The following is a 22,218-nucleotide window of genomic DNA, read 5'->3' as shown; positions in this document are numbered from 1 at the left end:
TTGCAGTACAAATGGCTAGTATGTGATATTCACTCTAATCTTCTTTTCAGTCAATCTACACATAGTTATAAAACATCTGGAATTTGCCAAGTACGGTTCTAGGTCCTGAGGACAGATGAAACAATAAGAAAAAAAAAACAACATGAAAACGACTCATATCCAATAGGACAAGATAGAAATGAGGCACAAACTTAAGACACAATTGACAGTAGGCTGACCTATGAGGCAGTAGGCAGTGAAGCAGGTAATGGCTGTTGCCTGGTACAGAGGAAGAGAAAACTCTACCATAATGAAAGTTTTTTTCAAAATGTTTAGGAAAGAAATTAGAAACAGAATTAGAAAAACCGTGGCAGAAATGCCACCTTACTGTCTCCAGTTCAGAATGACGAAGTGTTTTAACATCTCAAAGTTTGAAGGAAAAAAGTGTTTTCACTATTCCTAGTCATCGAATCTATATTAAATAATATTTTTTTAAAAAATCACAAAATTTGAGACAAGCAAGGACAGAAATGAAATCTTGCCTCATTAAGCAACCAAGGTTAGTATGAAATATTTGGCTGAAAAGGAGGACAGCCAATCAAGCTGAACCTGTGTTAGAAGGGAGATGATTGCCATGACATGCATCTCTCAGACCAGATCATTTTAGATAGAAAATAACTGGTAAGAAAACATTCTGTATTATAAGTAAAAAACGAAATCCAGAAAAAAATTGCTGTTGTCTTTTTCACTGAACACAACGGCAGGAAATTATTCAGCCCCAGGCAGAGGAAACAAATATCACCAAGTACAACAGGGTTGCTGCTTGGATCGCCTCTTCTATCCTCAACGACTGTCATGTTTTCAATACTCATTTCTTTGTATGTCGCATTCCAGTACAAGTCTTTATGCTGTGTACACATTTACTATGTTCATTTTTTTGATTGCTACCATTGTAAACTTGTAGAATTTTTAGTACAGCAAGGGCATACTGGGATGCAGAGACTAAAGATGAATATTATTTGAAGAAATATGAAGTTTATCTGTGTAAGTACACTATTTTAATATTTATAAAATTTAGAAACCAGGTTTTATTTTCATGGAAGTAAAAAAAATATAAGAAATATCAAAGAAAAGTCTACCCAGTTATGAAACATTCAATAGAAGCAAATCTGATTAGGGACAGGGTAAAATTAGTCAATTGATTCCATTGCAAATGATTTCTTAAAATTTTCTGCTTGTATAATATAATGCTTGACCTTGGGGGTTCATTTCTCATATTTTCAAGTCAGCAAAACTCTGACAGCATTCGGCCAGTGGGAGGATTTGGTTGAAGAGAGTAGAATCAAAGAACAGGAGAAGTTGGCCTTAACAACACCTGCTGGCGTGGATGTGGGGAGAAAGGCACCCTCCTTCACTGCTGTTGGGAGTGTAGGCTAGTACAATCGCTCTGGAAATCAGTATGGAAAGTGTTTCAAAAATTGCAAATAAACCTGCCATATGACCCAGCTATCCCTCTCCTAGGAATACACCCAATAGAAGTGAAATCTGCATATGGGAAGGGGATCTGTAATCCTACATTTGCAGCAGCACAATCCACAATAGCAAAGACATGGAAACAATCCAGATGTGTGACCAAAGAAGAGTGGTTAAAGAAACTGTGGTTAAAGAAACTGTGGTACATCTTTTCCATGGAATATTATTCAGTTATTAAGAAGAATGAAATTATATTATTTACAACTAGGGGTCCCAACTAGAGACCATTATGCTCAGTGAAATGAGTCAATCACAAAAGAACAAATACTGTATGTTCTCTCATATAAGGAAACCAGCAAGGAAAGTGTTACTTCAATAATCTGATCCATACTGTTTTTTGCTTTTTTGGGTTTTTTTTTTTTTGGCTGTATCCCAGGTGTTTTGATGTTTTTTATTTCAGTTTTGTTAATTCCAAATAACTTCTTTTCTCTTGTCGAATTTATCTTGAGCTGATGGATTCACAGAGGCATCATTTTCCCAAGAGATTCTGTGTTTCCTTTTAGTCACCCGTGTGTTGGTTACTCAGTGGCACATTTTTTTTATGGTGCTGGAATTTGTTGTTGGTGTTGTGGTGGTGATGGTGGTGAATGTTTTAACTCATTCTAGTTGTTGACCTTGTTTCATCGCTTCTCAATTATGGAAATGTATAGTGATGGAGTACTGGGGTCTGTCATGTACAGATGTGGGGGAATAATGGAACATGCATCCCTGCTTTCAGATGAAAGATAGATTCCCAATGAAACTGTTGGATGTGTGTAGACAATGGGATGCTGGACTGCTGTACAGCTGGATGCTAGCTAGTACATTGTCTGTACCAACAACGCCGTGGTACACTTAAATAAGAGACTGGTAGAATTATGATTCCTTATGTAGTACTACACCATTGTAGTAAAACGGTGAAAATCTGTCAGGGGTTTTGTGGGAGGGGGTGTGTGTTTGGGGGGTGGGAATCCCAGCCTATACAAATTGCACCACATAATATATTAAAAATAAAAGAAAATAAAATAAAAGAAGTTGGCTATTCCCTCTCCTTTCCAATACCCAGCCAGAGTGAAGTCTTCGGAAATTATTACAACTTCTTTCTGCTGTTTGACTCCCACCAGGTAGAAAATCTGGAGTTTGGATTTTATGAGTAACCCTTCCTTCTCAGCACAAGTATGCTCTAATAAACTAGAGCAGTTGAAACCACAGAAGGGAAGGGAAAGGAAAAAAGAAAATAAGATATAGGAAGGAAAATCACCTGTTTTTTTTTTCCTAAGATGATTGGATTAAAGAATTCTCTGATTCCACTTAGCTGACTATACTTCCTGTTTTATGAAGAAAACCAGGCTGTGATGCAAACCAGTGAGCCAATAATGAAAAACAAAAGAGGTAAGAATGAGAGTTAATCTACAAGGCTTTCCACTTGGTTCCTCTAATGTCAGCTTTCATTCCTACTCACAGTATCTATGTTTGTTAAATTTAAGTATGTGCATATTTATTAATTTAAGTAGATATTACAATTATATAGATATCAAAATATATCAAAATATATTAATATTTGTGTTTGGTTAAATAGTGAGATATATTGCAAAAACTGATAAAATGAGTGCATAATATGGTGTACAATGGAATAATCTTTTTTTTAAAGATTTATTTTTATTATTATTTTTTATTGGAAAGGCGGGTATACAGAGAGGAGAGACAGAGAGGAAGATCTATTGTCCGATGATTCACTCCCCAAGTGAGCGCAACGGCTGATACTATGCCAATCCGAAGCCAGGAGCCTCGTCCGGGTCTCCCACGCGGGTGCAGGTTCCCAAAGCTTTGGGCCGTCCTCGACTGCTTTCCTGGGCCACAGGCAGGGAGCTGGAAGGGAAGCGGGGCTGCCGGGATTAGAACCGGCGCCCATATGTGATCCCGGGCGTGCAAGGCGAGGACCTTCACCACTGGGCCATCGCGCCGGGCCCACAATGGAATAATCTTAAAAGCAGTCACAAATATAGTATCTAAAAAAGCAGAATTTTATTAAACGTATATTGAGCATTTTTAAGAGTAAAAGAAAAGAATGGTAGCATAAAAGGCACAGTGAAATCACTACTCATAAAACGTTGTGCATTATGGGAATAAATATGGATAAAATAATCAAACCATTTAATAAATATGTGAACAGATCATAACAACGTAATTAAATTATTTTTCTTTTGTATAAAGGGTCCTTAAAAAGTTTCAACCGGATCGATATTCATAAAATAAACACATTAAAAACTCAAATTATTTGCAAATTAATATCCTATATGTCCACATTTTTTGATTCTACAGATACATTTGAACATTTTTGGTTCACAATGTCCAGCTATATGAAAGTACTTGAGCCACCAGCTGCTGCCTCCCATGAGTTGGGTGGGCAAGGAACTGGCATGGAAAAGAGGCAGGCCAGGAAGCCATACTCCTAGACTTAGAATGGAGGTATCCAAGCCACCCTCTGCACTCAGTGTCTGTCTTTAGAATAATTTTGACATGGCTTACAAGGACCTTTTGGTAAAGAAACATCTTCAGTGTCAAAACTAATGGTCTTTTAGATCAGAAGAAGCATTGACAAATAATACCGATAATTAAAAACGTCCATGAAATGTAAAAATCCTTGAGAAATTGATGCTTTTCAAATTTCCTTTTCACATCTCATAGTGATTAGATGGAAGAACCCTGTTAGACAGAATATACTCAACATCCACAGCGCATTCAAAGGATAACAAGCGAGGACTTCAGCACTTTGAATAATTTTGAATGGCCTGAGGAGGATGAATTAAATTCTGAGGCACTATGAGGTTTTCATTGATATAACTGCCCTGAAGAATTTGTACAAATTAGTCACATTGTATGAGAAGGGCTCCGTGATCAACCACCCCCTTTCCCCCAAGTGGACTCTATGAGAACTTAGGGGCTAAAGGAGTGGTGAAAACAAAGCCTTCTGGTGACCTTGTGAAGTCTTTTTTTTTGTTTCTTTTTAGGGTGTGAGGACAGGAAGGGCTGTGTACTATATGATGTTTCACAGCATGTCTGGTCCCAGCTAATTATGCACCCAACTGCTTGCAACAACTGGGTCTGGGAAGCAAGTGAAGAAAGGAGCTCAGAACACAATGGAGACACTCCACGCATCCAGAACCTGTCACTACTCCATGATCTCTCTGTCTTTACAGGTAGCTGGATTCAGGACCCAGGGTGAGTGTTCAGCACTGTGACCTGCTCTCAGTTCCACAGATATCTCTCCCTGTGATCTCCTGATACCTGACATTATGCTAGTAAGCTGGCTGTATATAAACAGGTTACAGTCAGCTAAATCTGAGACTACTATTTAAATGTATTTCAAAAGACTGATTAGCATGTTCCATGCCATAGAGAAGTGAAGAAAATGAGTTGCAGAGGATTTTAGGTTGAAGGCCTAGATACAGTAATCTTTTGAAGAATTTTCAAATATCGATGCGCTTGGAGACAAAGAATGACACAGTGCACATCCTTACGCCAGGGTAAAGAAATGGCAATGCCGATACACATCTTATAAAATACGTCTGAGAGTATTATCTTATGTAAACGCAGTAGGAAAACAATGCAGGGCATCTTGAAATCAGATGGCAGAGGTCAGTGTTATGGCACAGTACATTATATTACCTCCTGTGATGTCAGCATCCCTATTAGAATGCTAGTATGAGGAATCCAAACTGCTGCATTGTCTATCCAGCTCCCTGTTAATGTGTATGGGAAGGTGTATGACAAGAAAAACAAATTATTTGTAAGATTAACTCACTAGATCAGTATGGTGGTATATCAGCCAATACTGGACTGCCAGCACCAGCATCACATAAGGGTACCGATTCTTGTGTTGGGTGCTCCATTCGCAATTCTGTTCCCTGCTATAACCTGGGAAAGCAATGGAGGATGACTTAATTCATTGGTCCCCTGCAATCACGTGTAAGACTCAGGGGCCGTTCCTGACTCATGGCTTTGGATTGGCTCTCTCTGGCTGTTTTAAGGTCATTTGGAAAGCTAATTAGCAGACAAAAGATCTCTCTTTATAAATCTGTCTTTTTGATAATTATAAATACACATTTTTTAGAAAGAAAACAGTAACTCTTCAGTGTAGGCAAAGCAATAATAAAAATGTGAACAGCGCTTGAAGCAAACCAAATGGGGAGTGATACTAGTTAAATGGCAACCATGAGAATGGGAAGTAGAATTTAGCATTATTTAGAAGGAGAGGAAGGGTTATGCTATTTCATCACATGCGAACTCATACTCACCTTTTTCAGAAATAAAATAATCATTCCCGTAGCTCCTAAGGGTGCAGGAAACTGACAGTTTTGAACTTATTACCCAACTGCAAATTACTTTGTAGAAGACAAAAAAAACCACCTCAAGTAAAAACATGACAAATTCTCCTGGGTCAAGCTGTCTGCAGTGAAGGTTAGTGCAAATTCACAGATTCTGGAGTGATTTTTTTTTGTTTGTTTGAACAGTTAGAGTAGATTGAACATGCTTACTATTGAAATGCCTACTATTTTGCTTCTTAATCACTTATGAATAACTTGTGAGCTACAAATGAATAATGTGATAAACTCTGTACTGCAAGGTAAAATATTCGCAGCTATCATGGGCATCCTATTAGATGATAAATGACGTTGAATGAAAATCATGCCACAAGGCAGCATTCTTTTGTCTAGAGTACTTCCTGGGTAGCTTTCACTGTCTGAAAAGTTTCTGTGATTTCATTTGTTGTGTTACAATATGTAATTTATTTGTGGCCCCAAATGCACAGAATGTTGCTACTTCTACTTGGAAATGTTTTACTTGTAAGGCTGAAAACTAACTTTATGAATACAACATACATCCTCAAAGGAACAGAAAGTAGGAACAATGAAAAAAAAAAAAAAGAAGTTATTCAGGAGCACTGCTGTGAGGGAAGCACAGGAATGGCCCCCAACTTTTGCTTAATGTTTCACTCTAAATATTAGGATGCTAGACGATGTGCCTGACAAGTGTATCAAAATGAAAATAAATCAGCAGTGATTAGTGATGTACATATCTTGCTTTTATCTACATTCTATTTCTGGATATCTGCTGCTGTACCATAGCTGTGGTGATGATTTTTGGGTTACAAGGGAAAAAAGAAATCTTCATTTGCTGCTTTCTTATGGCTTCTTGAAGATTTTGTTCTGAAAAGAAGCAAGAAAGGTAGACTTCTTTGCAGTGAGCTGCAGTTCAAGTAGTCCTCACTGTTAAGTTTTTCAATTTCTTCTCTTTCTGGAGACATTTATTTAAGGTTGTTCTTGATTGTTATTAAACCTGGCAGATTCATCCTGAGCTCCTGCACTGCTCGGCTTCCTTCGGAGGCAGACGGGGAGAGTGACTATTCTATAGAAAATAACATCTATCTGAAATAGCATTGGGGTCTGACCTTGGCAGTTTCTCTGTAGTTACTTGGAACATTTATTCCGAGTGGGCAGTGACTCATAGAGTCTGTCACTGCCTTGGTCATATTGCATTAATTCTAAAGCCTTGGTGCTAGAGAGATGCTATGCTTACTCCCCTGTTGGGGAGCTCAAGTTCAGACCTAACTATAGTTAACCTTCAAAATAAAGTTATTTCTCACTTTTACACTCATTTAGAAATGATAAACGTCTAATTCCTCAATTACGTCTAATTCCTCAATTACATTTCTAACTGTAGAGTAATGTTAGTAAAATAATTTGATGGCCTACCTTGTGTGTAGTTCCTTTTCACTAGAATTTGCAGGACAGGTCATTAGCTTTTTTTTTTCTTTGATGGTAATGGTAGCACTGTATATGTAGTCAAGTATATCGTTCCTACTCTACTGAACCTGGAGAGAAACAAACAAACAAACAACAAACAAAAACAAAAGTTTGGTTTCTCTCCAGGATCTGAAGAATAGGAACAATAGATTTTACCTAAATATACACCTACAATTTAATATTAAGTCTGTTAAAATATATTATATTCATAGCCAAAAACAAACTCAAGTAATACTACATGTTGATTAGATAACACATTGAACATTTAATTTTATCCATACTATTACATTTATCTAAACCAGTGAAAATTTTTATAAGGCTTTATCTAATTATTTGACAGGTTGTGACTGAGAAAGAGGGAGAAAGGCATTTGTTGTTTCCTCTCCAGAGTGTGGCAAGCTGAAACCACATCATCTGCACCTGGATCTCCTATGTGGATGTTAATGACCTAATAATTCATTATTAATTGAGCGATTATCTATGGTGTCCCCAGCATGTGAGCAGGGTATTGGAAGAAAACTCAATACCCGGCACCATGCCCACCATCATTTGTAACAATTCACATGTCAGTACAACCTTGCATAAATCCCTTAATCTAATCATGACGCACACATACACACAATTATATTACCTGTGAAAAGACTTTTTTCATTATTTATATATGATATATATAATATATAATTCAGACTTTTTGAAGCAGAGTTTTGGATAAAATATTTCATATAACAGTTATATGACGTAAACTGGGAAAATATGGTTTGTTTTCATTAAGGAATAAGCAGAAGTTAAAATATCAAGCATTAAAATTACAGCACAATTGTGAAAAGAATATATCGTGTACGATCAATACCTTACTTCCATTTTCTGAAACTAAAAATTATTATAAATTCTTTAGGAGACTGAGCACTGTATTTGCGGTTAGAGAAAATTTATTCTTTAAAATAAAAAATTTACATTTTCTGGAATTAGTGTTGCATCTTTCCCAAAATTAATTCTCTGATATTTTACTTTCAGCATAATTTTTATGCTACTATCTTAATTGAAATTAATCAGATCCTACAATGAAGTTTCATTATATTTATGATAATTTGGTAATATCTTCATTTTGAACAATCAACAGTTGAAGTCACACACTTCCTCTGACACTTCTCCACATAATTTAACCAGGATTTCGTGTCATTTCTCTTTCACAGAAGTCCATGAGTTGAATTAATGTACTGTAAAATTAGTTGCTATTCTGAGTGTATAATACAATTTTTAAATCTATGCTTTCATTAACCTATACAATACTGGAAAGCATCTTAAATTCCTTTAATATGGATTAAATAAATACCAAAATAATAAAATAAATAACTGCATGTAATGTGGGAATGTGAGTCACCATGAGCTCACTGGCTCCTACACGGGTGTTATACAACACACAGGAGATACAAGGAAGCAGTGCAGCAAGCACTCTGTCCTGATGAACCTGTCCTCTGGGTCGCTCCTACGTAGAATTAGTAGAATGTAAAATGACTAGTTTTCAAGTTTATTACGTATGAATTTCACATACCACAAAAGAGTACAAAAAATGATATGTGGAGAAACATCAAAAATTTATTTCTCTTGTGAACCCAGAAATAGCCTACCCTGCATTCCTCTCAATTGCCACAAAATGTATGATGCTCAGACTTTTCCCACAAGTGAAGTGATTAATTGCTTCAAAGGGTGGTTTCATTCTCACACACTCTTTTTTTTTTCCTAGTTTGGGTTAAGAGAGAGAGAGAGAGAGAGAGAGAGAGAGAGAGAGAGAGAGAGAGAAACTAAAAGATAATCCATGACCGAGTCTATAAAATTCAAATGTATATGAAAATTATACCACTTCCATGTAGATTGCTTGAATTATAAGAATCCCTGAGTGATAATTCAGAAAAATTTGATAGGTGCCTTTGATTTCACATCTAGTTTATTTGTTGCTGATAACATAAACACAACAGGGAAATGGGTTCAATAAAATTCCCTCATTAAAATTGAATATGTTTATTTAGATGGCTTTTTTATTATGCACTCATAGGAACTTCTACTGCAATTTATTTTTGCATTATTCTTAGGTATTATTATACTCTCAGATGAAAGCTGGGATTTTTCCTGCAATGTTTTCCTTCAACTGAGGCCTGTATTTCAAAGTTCCCTGTTACTATAGACAGCACATTCTAGAAGGGAAGCTAAGCAAGCCAGAAAGACTAAAATGGGCATCCTAAGATACGAGCTCCTTCTTTCAGCACTTCTTGTAAACTGGTTACCTCAGTCAGTGCAAAGGATAAGATTCTCCAAGATTTACTATTATTTAACCCACATTGTTTTTCTTCATCTTTTCTACCAATCCCATCATTTTAATGTCAAAAGAGTGTGCAAAATGCATTTAATTATTGTTAGTGCTGAAAATACGTCATCTACCACTAGACATCAAGAATAACACTCAAAAATTATTTTGTTTCTTTTCTTTTTTTTTAAACTCGTAAAAAGAGAGGGGGGCAGAGAGAAAAAGAGAGAGGCGGGGGGGAAAGAGGGATGGAGAGAAATATGAATGATAGAGGGGCAAACAGAAATAGACAATTTTCTCCCATTTCCTGGTTTGTTCCACAGATGTTTCTAACAGCTGTATATAGACCAGAGAGAGAAATGAAGAGTTTACAACTCAGTTCACATCTATGTGTATGGTATGTTGTGGAAGGCCAATTACTTAAATTGACACATGTTCACCCTAGGGTGCATAGTAAAAAGAAGCTGGTGTCAATGGAAGATCTGAGACTGAACCTAGGCATTTCGATAAGGTCTGCAGGTGTCCCAAATTGCTTTTTAATGAGTCCCCAAAATTTCCAAAAATACCACTTTTAAATATAAGTAACAAAAATGAAATTAAAACAATTTTGACATCAGCCATAAAACTAATAGTGTACAAGCATATCTTTACATGTAACATGTGTATAATTGTTGGAGATGAAAATAATGTTTTAACGTCGGCACTTTCCAAGATGTGGTAACAATATTGGGATCCAAAAACTTTCATAAATATATTCCAAAACCAAGTATATAAGGGAGTGTTGGCGACTGAGGAACAGGGACAGAATGTGTGAAGAATGTGGGAATCACACACTTAGGATATAAAATTCAGCTACATTGTAATTCCCCTCTGCTCCTGTCTGTTCAGCATTGCATAATTACAATCTGTACACTAAAAATTCTAGATGAACCCCCTTTATCAAATCCAAGTGATTGTCTCTCCATGTTGTTTCTGTCACAAATATCATTTGGTGCATTTAAAGGCTTATAACAGTTGCCATGACTTTAGTATGTCTTTTATAAACCCACTAGACTATCTGTTCAAATTACAATTTGTTTCAGTTGACCTTGAAGGATATTCAGTAATTCATATCTGCTTCTCCTCTAAATTTAAAGTTTCTTGCTTATAGATGAATACGTTATTGATTTTAGCAACATGATAGAAGATAAGACAACTTGTATTCAATTTCCTATAAATAATGAAGCATAGTGTATGAGATGGAAGAGATGTAAGCTTGGAAATCACAGGAGAGGGGTTTGCTTGCCTGAGGAATTCTCCTCATCTCTCACCCTCAGTGCCCTACACACTAGCCCAGCCACTTTTGATGTGATAACTACCTAGACCTCCCCATACCGCTTATAAATTCAGAACTTTAACACCTCCCTCGCTCTAGATTTTTTGTAGCTGTGCTTGAGGGCAAACTGAGGGTTCCATGTATAGTAAATCAATTTTAGTAATGTTTTTGTAACTACTTTTTTAAAGGAATCAAGTAGTTGTAAGTTTCAACAGTCATCTGCAACAGGGAATCTCTTTCTTCTAAAAGGGTTAGAGTGCTCATAGTCCACTGCTATGCAACAGTGGTTTAGATGTCTGGCTTTTGCTGTTTGAGTGGTGAGATACTGGCATGGTTTAATTGTTTTTCCAGTGTTGATTATCATAGAGCTGAGTCACAGTGTCATTCTCTTCCAAGAATTACTTCTGTTTTTTTTTTTTTTTTTTTTTGGAAGAATTCAACTCCTTCCAGTTGAAACACTCAAGGAATCTGTGTTTTCAAGAACATCGGGAGAGGATAGCTTCACATTTCTTCATTTATACAAAATTCATCTCTATTTGTAATGTCGCAAAATATAACATTTCTTTTTATTAACTAAAATCAGCTAGTAAGTAAGCTTAGAGTGGGAGTGATATTCTATTTCACAGATTGATTCGATATTCAAGGGAATGGAATTTTATAGGCTATGTTAGCTATCAGAAATGAAAATCTTAGAGCCATCTTAAATATTATATTTACGAGGATTAGCATAGCAAGGTCAAGGTAGTTATAGTTTATAGAGATATGTTCTTGTCTGTGGAGTAACATATGCTTTAAATAATTCTTTGAGTTACTTTGAGTGAATGGGTACAAAGATCCCTAATGGTATATGAACAAGTTGAGTTACTGAGTTTAGGAATTTATATAAGATAAATTGAATACTCATGTGCTAAACTTAAGTAATTCAAAATTGTTCAGTTATCTTTAAGGTCAGCTGTACATATTTGTGTCATACAACTTAAAAATTAGTGGAAAATTTTGTTCCTTTTTTCATTATTGAAGAAAGAATATTTTGTAAGAAGATAAAAATGGTATGGAAAATTGTTACAGTTATTAATAATTTAGGTCTCTGATCAGCACAAATAAGACAATGAATGAGGTTTTTCAAAAACATTAATTTTTTAATTAGAGCATTTAAAGATGTTGCTGATACAGGTCAAGACAGAAAGATAATATTAAGAAGACATTACCTCATTCCAATCGAATCACTTGCAATATGTTTTTCTCTTAACAGTAATATAGACAAAGAGAGACAAGTACAAAGAGTGTTATGCAACTATGAACATGACAAAGAGAACCTCGAAGCAAAACCACACACTATACAGCCAAAATTTCAATTGCAAAATTGTTGGGAAATGATTCAGAAATAAAATGTACGTTTATTATAACTTATTACCTCGTTCATAGGACTCAAACTTTTTAAATCTAGAAGCTTCTGTTATGAAATTGTTTCAGCACTATTTTAAACCCTTGAAACATCACACCTTGTATAACTACTACCCACATACTGTAGAAGCAAACATGAAGTTCTTATTAGCAAACAACACACATTTGTTTGCATTGCTTCTTCTGTGATTTACAAGAATAGATATGGGCCAAATTTTTTATTTTCAGTATAATTTCCCATAAACAACTTACAGAAACACTTTTTTCTTTGTAATTACTTCTGAAATTGCAACATACTAAAATTGTTCATTCCTTGGGCATATTCCCTGAAAAAGTATGATGTAATGCTAAAAAAAAATATGTCTACATGTACGTTTTGGCCTAAATCCACTCTGAAGAGCAAGTGTGCATGACAGAGAGACTGCACTCTCCTGCAGTGGGCAAGATAAGAGTGTAAATCCAAAGGACTAAACAGGATTTTTTTTATGTGCTTTGACTTAATAGTAAGGAATTTTTTTTTCTGAAAATTTGCTAGGGATTACAAAATTTAAGCCAGTACTCTCATTAGATGTCATACTCAGGACTATTGAAGGAGAAAAAGAGAGACGAGAGAGAGGGAGAGAATATGAGAGAGAGAGACTTATAGACACGATGTGTGTGTGTGTGTGTGTGTGTGTGTGTGTGTATGATTTGCTGGACCAAATGATATGTCTCTGTTTCTAACATTCTAAACGTTTATTTATTTAAAATAGGACGATATGGTAGTGAATATTGCAGATAAAGGTGGGTTATCTAATGGGACATAGTTGTTTTCATGCTCACACATGCAAGAATATCCTTTTCTAGATGAAGATTTACTCAAAAAGAACATTTGCAGAGAGTGAAACAAGCTGCCAGTTTATAAGTAGTATGTATAGTGTGTAATATGTAACTGTGTACATACAAGTAATATGCCAATCAATTAAAAAAAGCAGCTTTGGAACTCCTGAGTTAGGATCGAGACTGTGACCCTTATCAGCTCAACTTCCAACATCATTTTGAGAGATATCTTAAAGTTAAAACTTGTGATATCTTTGGCAAAGGCTCTGGTTTGATTAACCAATATAACTTCAGGATGTGACAAATAATGAAAAGAACTTGATCCGTAAAATTCAGCCCATGAAATGAAAAATTCCGTAGTTTCACCTTCTATATTAACATGTGAGCCTAGAAATATAGGACACATTAAGGACACATTAAGGACACATTAAAAACAAGAGACCAGATGATGTTCATGAAAAGTGAACATCAGCCAGATTATTCCATATCTTATCCAAACATATGTGGAAAAAGTCATCAGTACAGTTTCTATATTAACAAAATGAAAGCTATACATGGACCTAATTGTTTGACACTCATTCCAGAAAGCCAAATATACCATCTACAAATGTTTGGAAAGTCCAAAATATTTATATAAAAACAACACTGAAACCATGAAATGTTACCCATCCTCCCCAGTCCCCCTTTTCTCCACTGTCAAGAAGATAATTTCAAACAGAACTGACTCAGCAATTGCAACGACCAGCATGTGCATAAGCTGATTGGAGCAACGGAATGTGCTGGACCCTGTACTGGCAAGCACACACAACAATCAAGTCTGGGATCAGCTCAGACGAAGTTTCTTTGGAGATCTCTCCAACTGAACTGCTCACCTTAGAGCCCCAACCATGCAGAAATTATGTCAGCCAGTGGATTCTGAATAGATTTCATTGTGCTTGGAATGGCGAGACTGGTAGCAATTCAGAACTGTTGAACTATCAAAACTGCTTGAGCAGGATCCCCGGAACATGCCTCACATTGGGGACCTAGGATGGGTGGGAGGCTGGGTGGGGCTTCTCCTTTTGTTTCACTCCTGACCCCAGATACAGGGGAAAAGGTGATGATATTAGTCTGGAAACAATGATCTTACCCTCTTTCCTGTAGTCCTTGACCCATTTTACTCTAATCAACTAAGTAAGATTATTAAAAAAAAAAAATTTAATCAGTTCATGGCAAGAAAATTACACCTGAAACTTCCATCCCAAAAGAGGGAAGCATTTCTTACCGAACAGAATTGGTATTGATCGGTTTCCAATGTCCATCGTCTTTAGAACTAAGTGAAAAAGATCCAGGTAAGCAGGATAATTAGCACATTGTTTTGGTGTAGAGTGCCTATCCAATTCAATATTTTCAATAATGGGATGATCTTACTGCAAAGTCAAACATTTTATTAAAAACTTAACCAATGGAATCAGTATCGTGGTATAGTGACAGAAGCAACCAAATGCATCATGCAACATTGGTCCCACATGAGATGAAAAATTTCCGTCTCTTTCCCTTTCACTCTCTCCCTTTCACTCTCTGTCTCTTTTTTTAAAAAGAAAAAATTTAAATGTAACTCAACTAAGTTATATTGTCTGAAAAAGCAATTCTTGGGATGTAAATGTTGTCTACCAGGATGAAGTTTCAGATGGGTTTTGAATTGATTCCTGCAAGCACTGATCATGTGCCACAAAGATGGGATGCACAATTTCAGCAAGCAAGATCAAACTCTTAGCATCAATGTCAATTACATGTAAAAAGTTTATCTTTTCTTCCCCTAAAAATGTAGTCACCATTGTTTCAGATGGCAGAGCTACTTCGTGAAGATATTTGTGCTAGGGGACACAGTAGACCCAGGTTCCTTCACACATATTGTAACAGAGTATTTATGGTAATCAATACATCTCCAAGTGTCTTTCCTGATGTAGTAGTTACTACTGGTTCAAGGATTTCCAGGGCTTAAACTTTTCAGAGATCAATACATCACTTTCTCTACAAAACAACTATGCAGAGTACCATGGTTCCTGAAACTATATCTATGATTGACAATAAGAAAAATGAGATGACAAATATCACTATCAACCTTAGGACCCGTGGCAGTCAAGTTGACTGCAGCTTGTTCCACTTCTCACTGGTTATGGAGTCTTTGTAGAAAATCTGAAGACTTAGTAACAGTAGAATCTAAAACATGCTCAGGCAGGTCGAACTCAGGGTGGAGTTTTCATTCTTCCTCACCAATGTTCCAGTTTCACATCCTATCGACCTCTCTAATAGTTTTTGTTGAGAATGAATTAGAAGAACTCACAATGCGTGTTTCTCAGTAGCGTAAAAGGAAGCACTCTGACAAAACAGTTTTGGACCATTTGAGGTAAGAGTTGATGAATAAATGTTTTGATTGGATCATCCTGGAAGACATCCCATATGCTTCCTGGAAGCATCTGTTGCCTATAACAATAAATTTAATAATATACCTTGATATTGGTTTATCTCTGGCTCCTACCCACTAGTATTAACCCTTAAATGCATACACATAGAAGCTGTATCACAACTTTATTTTTACGTGATCTGAGGTAAGGCAAGATTCCTCGTGATGCCTTCTGCCTCAGTTGGTGGTGTTTAATTCATTACAGAAATCATATGTTCATTTATGGCACCCAACTTTTAAAAATAGCCTCAGACAAAGAAGGATGTATTCCACAGCATAGATTATTAACACTCATGTTGATATAGGTGATGTACATGTTTTTACCATTCTAAGATCAATGCCAGTAAGATTAAAAGTTGATTAAAGCTCCCTTTGGGGCCCAGCGTTGTAGCCTAGTGGCTAAAGTCCCAACCTTGCCCATGCCAAAATCCCATATGTGCACTGGTTCTAATCTCAGCGGCCCCACATCCCATCCAGCTCCCTGCTTGTGGCCTGGGAAAGCAGTCAAGGCTGCCCAAAGCATTAGGACCTTGCACACACATGGGAGACTTGGAAGAGCCTCCGGGCTCCTGGCTTCAGATCGATACAGCTCCAGTCGTTGTAGCTACTTGAGGAGTGAATCATCAGATGGGAGATCTTCTCTGTCTATCCTCCTCCCTGTATATCTGCCTTTCTAATTAACAATAATTAAATCTTAAGAAAACTCCCTTTGAGTCTATAAATAGTAAAGTGTCTTTTATACAATGGCCACCCTCCAATTACCTCTCAGCTGCACCTCCTCCAGGAGTAATAATGAAAGCAGAGCAGCCCGAAACTCAAACTGGCACTCAGCTATGAGATGTCAGCATCACAATCCGTGGCCTAAACTGCCACGTCACACTGACCCATCTAGATCGTCATTGTGAAAAAATTTTACTGACTCTATTTCTTTGAAAGATAGAAGGAAATATTAAAACAGACATCAGAGGAGAGAGAACATCCACCATTGACTTACTCCCCAGATAGCCTGAAAACAGAGACCTGGAAGTCACTCCAGGTTATTCACCTGCTGAAGGACCCCGTCTACCTGAGTATTGCTTGATATCTTTCAGCACTCACATTAGCAAAGAATGCAGCTGAACTGGAATCCATGCATTCCATTCTGTGAATGCGGATGTTCCAAGGCTATAGACGTGGCTATGGTGTGGATGTGGGCATGGTTGTGAACAGCAGTGTAGAAACCCCTTGCCATGAGGTGGATTTTCCAGGAATACATAAGCAGTTTCACAAAATGTTTTTCCTTGATTAATTTTCCCAGGAAAGACAGGAGAATGAAGAACAAGATCCAGCTTACTGTTTGTAGAATTCTCCAATCATTCATTTTAATTCATTCATTCATATAAATTGTGATCATTCATTATTTTCTCAGCAATTTTCATAGTGTACATATAGATAAGAGAAGTGAAAAAGAATTTCCAGCTTAATGGGATTTAAATTGGATCAGGTAGACAGAACAAAATAATAGTCATTTAATATATTGTGATTCGCACTAAGAAAAAAAATTATTAAGCCCCAGCTGTAGGTATGACCTACGTTGCCCTGTACCTAGAGAAGGTTTACACTGATGGAAGAAAAGCAGCAAATAGCCGGTGGGCATACTCAGTCTGGTTAATGGCTATTTTATGCTAGCTATACCAGCATGCCAGCATAGTTGCCTATTTTTTTTAAGATCTATTTATATTGGAAAGTCATATTTTCAGAGAAGGAGAGACACACAGAGAAAGATTTTTTGCCCACTAATTCACTCTCCGAGTGACTGGAATGGCCCCTGCTAAGCTGGTCTGAAGCAAGGAGCCAGGGTTTGTCCAGGTCTTCCATGCAGATACAGGGTTCCAAGGTCCTGGGTCATCCTCTCCTGCTTTCCCAGGGCACAATTATGGAGCTGGAAGGGAAGTGGAGCCTCTAGGACACAAACTGGCACTCATATGGGATTCAATGAATGCAAGGCAATGACTTTAGCCACTAGATGCCACTAGATGCCAGGCCTTTTTTTTTTTTTTTTTTAAGTTAAGTGGGAAGGCAGGAACTCTGAGCTGTTCCATGCTACCTGGACCAAGTGGGGAGCAGAGATTGCAGATTTTCTCAGGAAAAGTGTGGGGATATATTGGAATAGAAATGGCTGATGGCATAGTAAACAAAGAAAGAATGATTTCTGGGGCTTTCCATGAACTGGGCTACTGCACTCACAGGTAGACGATGGAGCTAAGGAAGTTGTTTAGCAGCAGGAAACAGAGGGCGTGTCTGGATCGGGCCAGGTCACCTGCCCACATGGAAGACTCATTGGACTGAAAAGCTCCATCCGCCACCAGTTGGTGCTTGCAGAAGCAAGGGCTAGGGATCATGCATGGTTTGGCTAGGCCACAGTGCCCACCCATGAGTATTAGAGTGGGAATGAGATACATCAGGTTGAGTCACAGCACCCACAAAAATGTGAGAGAACCAGACCAAGGAGCAGATTCTGAAAAGGAACTGTGAGCTTGCTTCTGGGGAACTGCAACATACTCAGCTGACATAGAGCTGGGGTGGCCATAGAGCTGTGGCTGAGCTGCACCACAGAACTCAACTAACAGGAATTAGGTTGACACTCTCAGGGGCTGGGACTTTGAACAGGTCAATTAGGGCTAGGCTGCAGCACCTACTGGCACATTCAAGGGCCAGGATTGAAGATATAATGCGTAAAGCAGGGTTGTTGCAGAGGCTGGTACACACAAAATCCAGGGTTGAGGCAGGACTGGTAGAGGTTATTGTGGGTCACCCTGACTAGGCCACAGCACCCACCCACTTGTATGCATGAGGATAAGGTCTGTGGTAGGCTAGCTGGGCTGGGGCACAGCACCCATCTTTAAACATGAAATATGGGGCTCAAGTGGAACTGACCAGGCCTCTACATCCACTGGTAAGTGTGCTGGGTACTGCAGCTGACCCTGCATTGACTGGATTCCTGGGGAACTTCTTGCTGGGCTGTTGGACTCAGACCCTGGCCTCAGGGAAATATCATAAGATATGTAGTCCAACTTTAGAATGCATGTATCATGACGGTGTTTTCAGTTGCTGATGAGCATGCAGGGGACAGCATGTCCAGATGCACACAGTGGGAAATGACATGCAGCTCATCTAGCCAAGAGGGGACATTGACTGCCTTGTCATAAGATGGAAGACAAAAGTGGTTGGAAATTTTTCCTAATCAAGCTTTGCCCAATATTCATGGGCCTGGGAATGTCGACCCATGTAGACCTTGGAAAGATTTTCTCAACCCTGGAGCAATGGAAGCAACAATGTCTTGGGGTTGTCACTGCTCAAGTAACTCTCAGAACACTCTTCTCTATGTTGACATCTCAGGGGTGTCATCAAAGAATTGTCCCCCATCCCTGAATGCTGGTGCATTCTGACAGCAAAGAGCAGTCCTCTTCCTCCCCTGTTGAAATAGGAGAAAAAAAAAACTGAAACATGTGTCCACCAATCTTCCTCCATACCTGACCACCCTCTCACACCCTAATCAGAAACCCACATGGGCATGCATTCCTCAATTATGCAAGTAATATTAAAAACAAAATTTTAAAAGGAAAGCACATGATAAAAAAAAAAAAGGAAAGGACAATAAGGGGATAAAACCAGATGAGGTTTGGCATTGAGATATGTGAATAGAAACAAGTGCCAGGACTGAACAACCGAAAGCATGAGTCTTCAATAATTAGGAGGTGCTGTTTCAGAACAGAGTAACAAGGCTAAAATGCAAGGCAGGCATTCATGGGGCACACCAAGGACACTCTGGAGGCCAATGCAGTGTGCAAACAGAGAGCTCCAAGTGTGTCCAGACCACTATAGGTTCTTTTTTTCATAGTTCAGTAAAAAAGATATAGTAATGTTTGATGCAAATCAAAAGCGTGTTTGGGACCATAGACAAATGAGTGTGGGGTTAGGGTGGAGAGGAGACAATAGGATTTTAGAGTTCTTCTATCAAAGCACGCAAAGTCCAGCATCGCACACTATTATTTAAAGTGTCCTTGAGCACTAGAAATGTGAATGATGTTTCTAGGCTGCCTCTCTTTGTCTCTCACTTCTCTGAAAATAGGAGATTGCTGATGGCTACAATTTGAGCAACTATATTGTAATAATCTGTTAGAGTAGGAGTTTATGATTGGCTGTCTCTAAAAAGCTTCCCCCAAAAAAAGTGCAGATAGCAGAGCTAATGCTGAGCTTCAGACCTGAGGGGTAGTTGATGGTTAATTGCAAAACTTACTTTCTCTCTTTTTTGTGATGTTGTGTCATTCAGGGGTCCCCAGTCCACTGGCTTGGGCTCTATTGCTGAGCTCAACGTGTCTACTGAACAGCTGCTAAATGTGGCAGCCTGGTGTGCTGAGACCCCTAAGTCATATTTACAGCACACAGGCCAACACTGCCATCATTATTTCATGCTTTAAAAGGATATCAACTAAAAATGAGTTGTCAACTTTCAAACAACAATGCAATTCTCATTTAAATGCAAAAGTAAGTGTATAAGCAAGAATAAATTTAATGTTCAAAAATTTTATTTTAGATAAAGTGAAAGTTGATTAGCATGAAAATGATTCTTCAGTTTGAAAAATCTCAAAACAATTACATAATATTTGATGAACTATTATACATTTAAAGGGTTCATACCATTTTTATTTTCCAGGAAACTAGCCTAGGGTTTGTACTATGCCTTGTATATTAACGCCTTTGATATTTTTTTAAAATAGGTAGATTTTTGAAAATTGTTCTCATGAAATTCAATTACCATTTCTTAATGTGCCAGGTTTCCAGAGAATATGATTATACTAAATCCTCCGAGATTATTTTAACGGCCAATGGAAGGTGTTCGCAGTGTAGGAAATACAGTCCAATCAGCTCTGAAAAACAACTTATCCACCAAAGGTGGTCTTTATGGCAAACCCACACACAATTTTATTTTCTCATCTCTGTGCCAAGAACCTCATTGGTTTTCTAACTTTGCAATTCTGCCATGTGAGAGCACAATTAGGAGAGAGAAAAGTGGATAAAACTGGCAGCATGAAATTGTGTGTACCAGCAGGTGACTCGTCACAACCTCTGTGCCATAATATTTTGAGTTTCCTAAGCAACTATTCTCCCTAGGAAACTGATTAAGCTTCTTCTATAGAAACTATTAACTGAGCGATTCCTCCTTCTAACCGGTTTTATGTGGAGAGCACATGAACTTCATGGGAGGAGATCCCCTCCTTATGTAGTTCTAGAGGTCTACTTTGGGTCTTTCATAATTATGTTGGATAAATGTGAAACCATATTTTGTCCTGTCTTCATTACTTTTATTCTTATTTCATTGAGATGCAGAGAAAAGCAATAATATTGGATATTGCTTCTTCATGTAATAGTTAGAGAGCTAAGGAAATTGATTCAATTTGCTTATGAAGCTTTTTTGGACTTTGACACTTTGTTCTTTCCTTCCTTCCTTTCTTTCTCTTACAATGTGTCGTTTTTGTTTCTTTAAAACATGTATTTATTTATTTGAAAGAGAGAATTCTAGAAATGCACACGCCAGAGTTGAAGCCAGCAGCCAGGAGCTTCTTCTGGAACATCCACGTGGCTTCAGGGGCCCAAGCAATTAGGCTATCTTCCCCTACTTCCCCAGGCACATTAATATGGTGTTGGTTCAGAAGGGAAACTGGCAGCACTGACACGGTTACTGATTTAGAATGCTGATGCTCAGGTGGCATCTCTCCCTGCAACATCACAGCAGACAGAACATCTTTCTTTTTGTCTCTCCTTCTTTCTTTAAATGTATCTTTTCAATGTTGAGACACCCATGTATAAATTACATAACATTTTAATAATTATTTCTATGTAATTCCTTGTAAGGCTTTTTAATTTTTTTTTTTATTTTCTTGCTTTACTGAACAATGCTGATGTGCCATAATTTAACATTTTATTAAAGTCATGACTATCATTATAGTATCCACAGTTACATTGCTCATTGATAATTTTTTTCTGCTTTCTTCTTTCTCTCAACATTAGATCTGAAAGCTCTAGCCACTCCTACATTGACTCTCTTGATATTATAAAAAACGCATGATAATATATTTATTCTTACAGTTAAGTGCTATTGTCTCAAAGATGCCTTTTTAAAATCGTGTTTTCTCACTATTTGTAGCTGTTATATCTTTTACTGGTTCACTTATTTGATATTCACATTGTCAGATAGAGGGAAGGATAAAAAAGAAATCCAGAGATATATCCCATATACCAGTTCGCTCTCTCATTGTTAACAATTAAGGCAATGCTAGGCTGAACCCAGGAATTATTTTCCCATGTAGGTGGTAGCAGCTCCGGTCTTTGAGCTGTCATCATGTGGCTCCCAGGCACATTACCTGGAAACTGGACAGGAAGCCAAGGACCAATTGACCAGACACTGTGATGGACAGAGAGTTCCACATAGTGTATTACCCAACTGCCTCTCAATGCTACCCAATGTGATATCTTATCCCACTTGGACCAGTATGATACATTTTGAAATGTTAAATTAATATGAATTAATTAATGTTAGATTAATTAATAATGTTAAATATTATTTATTATCTCCGAGGTATATAATTTACAA

This window comes from Ochotona curzoniae, unplaced genomic scaffold (assembly GCF_017591425.1).
Source record: "Ochotona curzoniae isolate NIBS_2020 unplaced genomic scaffold, NIBS_Ocur_1.0 contig_64, whole genome shotgun sequence".
Classification (NCBI taxonomy): domain Eukaryota; kingdom Metazoa; phylum Chordata; class Mammalia; order Lagomorpha; family Ochotonidae; genus Ochotona; species Ochotona curzoniae.
This window is presented reverse-complemented; position numbering follows the sequence as displayed.